We start from the raw sequence: 7,567 nt of genomic DNA, 5'->3' as shown, positions 1-7,567 counted from the left end.
CCCAGCTTAAACCGGAAAGACTTCCCCGACCACCCAGTCCTTCCCACATCCTTCCATTCCTCCTACTCACTTCCTCACCGAGATATTTCCTAACAATGGTGTGCCTTCTTTATCACTGCTTGCCACACTCGGTGGAATTCCAATTCGGTTGTAGGTTTAAGGGCAAGGATTGCAGAAATTAACCTCCCTCCGTTTCCAGCCCCCAAAGCCAAGCTAAGATTGAACACGGTTCCATCAGTCATTACATCCTGCTTCCCCGGGATTTCTGTCGTCTATGTTGAGCCCGCTTTGATGGGTCTGGTTTATTGGATGATTGCTTATTTTTTTTTCTTCCCATTTTATTTCCAAGAAAGGAACCTGGTATTTCTGAAATTTTGTAATTTGGTGTCACTTAAAATAAACTTTCGACTCATCAAACTGATTTTACACTTCAACTTAAATAAAGGCAGCCCATTCGTTCATTCAATGAGCCCGTGAATGTAGCCAATGCTTGCTATTTTCTGAATCGCATTAGATACAATGTCTCTGTCTGTCCTCAGAGAGCTTACATTTTAACCAAGGAAACAACGCATGCGCAACTTACACAATGACTACTTTTAACGGGAAGCAATTCAGAATGTTTTACAAAGATACATGGGAAGCTATAGGAGTTAGCATCCTAGAAGAGCTTCCTGGAGAAAGTTGCCTTCTTTTAGGAGTATCTTAGGCAAAAAGGAGAAGAAAGAAGCATCGGATATGTGACAAGAAGTCGGACACATTACCTTTAAGTTCAAGGCCAGCCTGTTATGATTGTGAGCTCTAAGCTAATTGGAGCTACATAGCAAGACACCGTTTCAGTAATAATAATAATAATAATAATAATAATAATAATAACAATAACATTTAGAATAATAATGCAAATAGGAAAAGAATTTGTGATGAAACTTGCAAGGAATCAAGGAGTCAATTCAAAAACAGTCTTTAATCTGGTACAGAATGTTATTGGGTCCTTTTACAAAATTATAATTAGAAAATTGGACAAGGCTAAAATTACTTGTGTTTCTGTAGAATCAACCATTTATAAGATTATCTTGTCAATTATTTTTATAAATGAGATTATATTATCTACCTTACTCCTTATGCTGGCTAGTCTTATATCAATTTGACACACAAACTAGAGTTATCTGAAAGGAGGGAGCCTCAAATGAGAAACTGTCTCCATAAAATCTGGCTGTAAGGCAGCTTCTCAATTAGTGGTCAAGGGGGTGGGCCCAGCCCATTGTGGGTGGGGCTATCCCTGGGCTGGTGGTCCTGGGTTCTATAAGAAAGCTGGCTGAGCAAGCCAGGGGGGAGCAAGCTAGTAAGCAGCACCCCTCCATGGTCCCTGCATCAGTTCCTGCCTCCAGAATCCTGCCCTGTTTAAGTTCCTGTCCTGACTTCCTTCAATGACGAACAGTAATGTGAGCATGTAAGTCAAATAAATCCTTTCTACCCAACTTGCTTTTTGCTCATGGTGTTTCACTGCCACAATTGAAACCCTAAGGAAGACACTCCTCTCTATACCTCCCACAAGGACTTTACACAATCATTTCTAGAACTAGAAAGCACCTTCTTTTGGAAAGAGACTTATTTCAATTATTCCTCATAATGGATTGAAATTTGTACTTCTCAGCCTATGTTTACTTGTTCTTGAGAGTAAAGTTATACAACCTGCATTTAATCCATATTTTCTTTAAGCATTCTCTTCCCTCCTCCTTTAGATGGCCATTCAAGTGACAGGTATACCACAGGTTATTTAACAGTGTGGACTTCTTTAAACCTTATATGTAAGTCAGGTAGTGGAGGCACATTTCTTTAATCCCAGCATTCGGGAGGCAGAGGCAGGTGGATCTCTGAGTTTGAGGCCAGCCTGGTCTACAGAGTGAGTTCCAGGACAGCCAGGGCTACACAGAGAAACCCTGTCTTAAAAACAAAACAAACAAAACAACAACAACAAAAACAACAACCTTATATGTAGTACTTTGCATTCACCTAATCAAAATTATTTAAACACTATTGTAAAATGAAATAAAATTGAATGTCAAGATTATGGTTACAGTTTAGCTTACAGCATAATTTAAGGAACACATCTACGTTTTTACAGACTTCATTAAATGGATCATTTTTGAATTCAGGTTGGCAGATATGGAAGTAAACTGTTGTTGTTTGGTACTGATCCCACAGGTCATAGACCTTAGCTCCTAGGGCCTACGAATGGCTTTTTAGATATAATTAAATTAATGGCATTGAGGTAGAAAGATTATCTAGCATTTGGGGCAGACCTAAAACAATTACAAACGTAAAAGAGGTAGATTCTTTTGTTTTGTTTTGGAGTTTTCTGTTTTGTCTTAAGATTTATTTACTTATTATGTATACAGCATTCTTCCTGCATGCTAGAAGAGGGCACCAGATGGTTGGAAGCCAGCATGTGGTTGCTGGGAATTGAACTCAGGATCTCTGGAAGAGCAGTCAGAGCTCTTAACTGCTGAGCCATCTCTCCAGCCCCAAGAGAGGCAGATTCTGCACACCCAGAAATAAAGGTAAGGTGACCCCAGAGACAAGTAATATCACCACAACTCAAAAGTTCTGACAGCCGTCAAAATCTGGCAAACACATGGAGCCCTAGATCTTGTACTAGGAGTGCAGCCATACTGCTTTGGGTGGGACTCCTGCCTGAGTTTTAGAATTGGGAGAGAATTAATGGATATTGCTCCAAGCTACCAAGTTTATAATTGATTATCGAGCCTCAGCACCAAAATAGACTTTGTATTGGAGAAAATAAGTAACCACCCCCATTAGTCCAAGCAATGAAAGAAACTCAAGACAATTCTGCATCCGTATGCTGTTTAAGTCACTCTTGGTGTTGGCAATGACTGATCTACTTAAACATGGTAAGGAATTCCATAAAGAAGTAAAACTCTGGGCTGAAGAGATGACTCGGCGGTTAAGAGCACTGAGTGCTCTTCCAGAGGTTCTGAGTTCAATTCCCAGCAACCACATGGTGGCTCATGACCATCAGTAATGGGATCTGATGCCCTCTTCTGGCATGCGGGTGTATATGCAGATAAAGCAGCCATATACAGAAAAATAAATATATTTTGAAAGACAGGGGCTGGAGATAAGTCTCAGAAGAAGAAGGAGAAGGAGAAGAAGAAGAAAGAAGAAAGAAGAAGAGAAACTGTGAAACTCTAGCTCTCCCATAAATAGGAAATGCTGCAAAAATGTGAAAATTTCTCCCTGAGCAGATAACTGGGAATAGATTCCTGACTGGAGAGAGTAGACCACGGCAATAATGCACAAATGCATGCAGCTCCTCTACACCCAGTGATGCTCTTCCCACACAGAGAAGAAATAAGGAGATGGAGGAAAGGAAAGAGGGAGGAGGAGAGTAGAGAGGAGGAAGAGAAATTTAGACAAGCATAGAATGTCAAATGGGGAAAATTGTCACAGAATAATAATATACATTGTGATGGTTTGTATATGTTTGGCCCAGGGGGTGTCACTATTCAGAGTAGGTATGGCCTTTTTGGAGTAGGTATGTCACTGTGGGCACAGGATTTAAGACTCTACTCCTAACTGCCTGCCAGTCAGTCTTCTCACAGCAGCCTTCAGATGACTGCCCTGTTCAGAGTGGGACTGTCCCTGAAGCTGTTGCCTGTCTGTGGATCCCATTCCTCTAACTGGTCTGCCTTGTCTGGCTTCCATGGGAGAGGATAAGTCTATCCCTACAAAGATATGCTGTGCCAGGTTTGGGAGATACTGGGGCTAGGGGGCTCCACCCTCTCAGGGGAGAAGGGGAAGGGAGAGGGATTGTGTGAGGGAGAGATGAAAGGCAGTGATCAGAATGTAAAGTGAATAAATAAATTAATTAATGAAAAAAAGGTGTGTTCATGTTACCTGAAGTATGTTCTCCTGGAGTGGCTCCTATGATGTTTTAGACTTCCATATGCTCTCATTCATCACACTTTATTGTAACTATTTAATAATCTGTGGCTCTCATTTATTGAGCTACATTTAGACAGAGACTATATTTACTTGAGTGACAAGGCATAGTGCAGTCATTGGCAGATAAGAACATCCAGATAAATATTTTTAATGGGAAAGGAATAAGCCAAACATGTACAAAAACCATTGACAATCCTCCTTCCAAAAACAAACAAACAAACAAACAAATAAAAAACAAAAACAAAAAACAATAGCTATCCGACTCCTCAGCTCTAGCATTCCCTCAAATTTCATCAGGCAAGATTCTTGGATGGTCATGCTAGAAACAAAGTTTGGTCTTAGTACACAAGGCTAGTATATAGATAAGAAAACAATGAGACAGTTTTAAAAGTGGGCTCACATAGATTAAAAGTAGTCCATAATCCCAACCTTACTAATATCAGTTTTTCTCCGGTGACAGAAACTATTGGAGATGTATGTCTTAGTTAGGGTTTTACTTCTGTGAACAGACACCATGACCAAGGCGACTTTTACAAGGACAACATTTAGTTGGGCCTGGCTTACAGGTTCAGAGGTTCGGTCCATTATCATCCAGGCAGGAACATGGCAGCATCTAGGCAGGCATGGTGCAGAAGGGGTGAGAGTTCTGCATCTTCATCTGAAGGTTGCTAGCAGAATACTGGCTTCCAGGCAGCTAGGAATATTGTCTTAAGCCCACACCCACAGTGACAAACCTACTCCAACCACACCTAATAGTGCCGCTCCCTGAGCCAAACATACAAACCATCACACATGGTTTTTCTTGTCTTAGTATTAGTTCCATGAGTGCGTTTACTACAGATAGAATGTAGTTCTTTTTGTTCAGGGGGAATCAAACAAGGTTTGCACATGGTAAGCAAGCGCCAGCCCCTATGACAGACACTATGTATTGCCCAAATATGTCAGCCTCTTCTGCCTTACCTTCCTCTGTCATGGAAATAAAACAAGAAACGCTCAAATTCATATTCTTGGAACAATGTGTAGTGCAGAAGGTTTGGGGAGAGAAACGGGCCCTACAAGAACAGATGAGACAGGCCTGGAGAGATGTCTCAGTAGTTTAAGTACATTCTTTCCAAGTGTGAGAACCGGGGTTTCAATTCCCAGAATCCTATGTAGATGCTCGTTGGGGATGCTAGCCAGCCTGTGATTCCAGCATAGGAAGACAGAGCCTAGATTCCTCAGAACCAGCTGGCCAGCAAAACCCCCCACATCTGTCAGCTCTGGAGTTGACTGAGAGGCCTTGCCTCGATGAGTGAGGTAGAAGCGCAGGTCCGGATGATTCCAGCATCCATGTACAACACACAGGAGCATGGTACAGGAAGAAAGGTCAAGTCACACAGGGACGGTATGTGAGGGGTTCAGAGGGGCCTAGGATGCACTGACCTCCTCCCACCCCTGCCCAACCTCCCCGAAGAGGTCAACGGAAAACTAGAAATTAATGCCAAGGAATGTTTAAAAAAAAAAAAAAAAAAAAAGGTTTTAAGAAGAGAGGTCAGGGGCTGGAGAGATGGCTCAGGGGTTAAGAGCACCGACTGCTCTTCCGAAGGTCCTGAGTTCAAATCCCAGCAACCACATGGTGGCTCACAACCATCGGTAATGAGATCTGAGGCCCTCTTCTGGTGCATCTGAAGACAGCTACAGTGTACTTAGATATAATAATAAATAAATCTTAAAAAAAAAAAAGAGAGAGAGAGAGAGAGAGGTCAGGCATGGTGGCACATGCCAGGAATCCCAGCACTCAGGAGGCAAAAGCAGGTAGATCTCTGTGAGGGGCCCAACCTAGTCTATATAGCGAGTTCCTATATAGTGACACACCCTGCCACCACACCCCACTCCCCCAACCCCCTCCCCACTCTCCCACCCCCACCCCCACCCCACCTGCCACCAATTCAGCTCAAATCACAATGTCAGTGACCAGATTAAGAAACCCTGCTTTCAGGCTGGGGAGCTGGCTCCAAGGTTAAGAAGGCAGACTGCTCTCCCAGGGGACCCGAGTTCAGTTCCCAGCACCCAAGTGGGCAGCTTCAGCACCAGAGGATCTGATTCCTTTTCCTGGCCTACCATGGCTCCTGCACCCCCAAGCACACAACCCCCCATAATTAAAGAAACCTTGCTTCTCTCTGAGGATGGATGCATGTTTTCTAGTTCACCACAGTTACAAACCCCATAGAAGTATTAGAGACAACAAGAAGAAAGAGTAGTAGCTGGACAGTGGCGGTGGTGCGGTGGTGCATGCCTTTAACCCAAGCCCTCAGGAGGGAGAGGCAGTCACATCTGTGTGAGTTCAAAGCTAGCCTGGGCTAGCCTGGTCTACATAGTCAATTCCAGGCCAGCCAGTAGAGAGAACAAGACATTGAAGAAGTTAAGAAACTAGATCCAACTTTGGGATTAATTAATATGCATGTGGTTGGTGCTTTCTCAGCAGAAGCATCTTGTGCCCTCAAGGCTTTTTTAAAAAAAGATTTATCTATCTATCTATTTATTTAATGTATGTGAGTATGCTGTAGCTGTACAGATGGTTGTGAGCCTTCATATGGTTGTTGGGAAATGAATGTTTTTTAGGACCTCTGCTCACTCCGGTCAACTCCACTCTCTCAGTCCCTGCTTGTTCTGGGCCAAAGATTTACTTATTATTATACATAAGTACACTGTCGCTGACTTCAGACACACCAGAAGAGGGCCTCAGATCTCATTATGGGTGGTTGTGAGCCACCATGTGGTTGCTGGGATTTGAACTTCAGGACCTTCAGAAGAGCAGTTGGTGCTCTTAACGGCTCACTGAGCCATCTCTCCAGCCCTCAAGGTACTTTTTGAAATTGGAAATTAATTCTCTCATACAATATCTATCCCACCGTTTCTCCTCCTCCTAGCTCCCTCCCCCACCTCCCCTCTCCCCCAGATCTACCCCATCCCTTTCATTTCCTCTTCAGGAAAGAGCAGGCCTCCAAGTGATGACATCCAAACAGGACAAGACAAGAAGCAATAAGACAAGGCAAAAGCCCATATATGGATGCTGGACAAGGTAACCCAATAGGAGGCGAAGAGTCCCCCACAGCAGGACAGAGAGTCAGGGAAACACCCACTCCCACTGTTAGGAGTCCCACAAAAGCAACAACCTAGCAGCTGTAATACATGCAGAGGACCTGCTGCAGATCCACCCCATGTTTGCCTCTTCGGTCTCCACCCAAGACATTTCTTAACCCTGCATTGAGCGCTAGGTCCTTTCAGCAAGTGTCACAGCACCTTTTTCTCCTAACCAGACTTTTTTCTCAAGGACAACAGGAGACTTCAAAAACATTTCTGTAATCCCTTAGGGAGACAGTACTTACAGGTACCATGGCGTTCTGTGGTCTGTTTCTATGGGGTTCTTCAAATTCAAGAAATTAGGGCTAACAGGCTTTAATACGCAACCATCTGGAAGATGAAATTGAATATTAGGAGGTACGGGGGAATTTAAAACAGGGGTACACCCCGGGGTTTGTGTTTCTAGCTGCATATGTAGCAGAAGATGACCTAATCGGCCATCAGTGGGAATAGAGGCTCCTTGGTCTTCCAAACTCTATAT

At 43.3% G+C, this 7,567-nt stretch overlaps 1 protein-coding gene across 1 annotated transcript in view; it reads right to left on the bottom strand.

Annotated features, from left to right (window-relative positions):
* Positions 1-7,401: 7,401 nt before the first annotated feature.
* Tmem19 (transmembrane protein 19) overlaps positions 7,402-7,567 on the bottom strand; it is a 41,734-nt gene continuing 41,568 nt past the window's right edge. Inside the window, exon 7 of the mRNA XM_029542632.1 lies at positions 7,402-7,416. The gene's annotated coding sequence lies outside the window, so the exon portion shown is untranslated. The remainder of the gene's footprint in view (positions 7,417-7,567) is intronic.

The sequence above is a fragment of the Mus pahari genome, chromosome 9 (genome assembly GCF_900095145.1).
Source record: "Mus pahari chromosome 9, PAHARI_EIJ_v1.1, whole genome shotgun sequence".
Lineage (NCBI taxonomy): Eukaryota > Metazoa > Chordata > Mammalia > Rodentia > Muridae > Mus > Mus pahari.
This window is presented reverse-complemented; position numbering and strand designations above follow the sequence as displayed.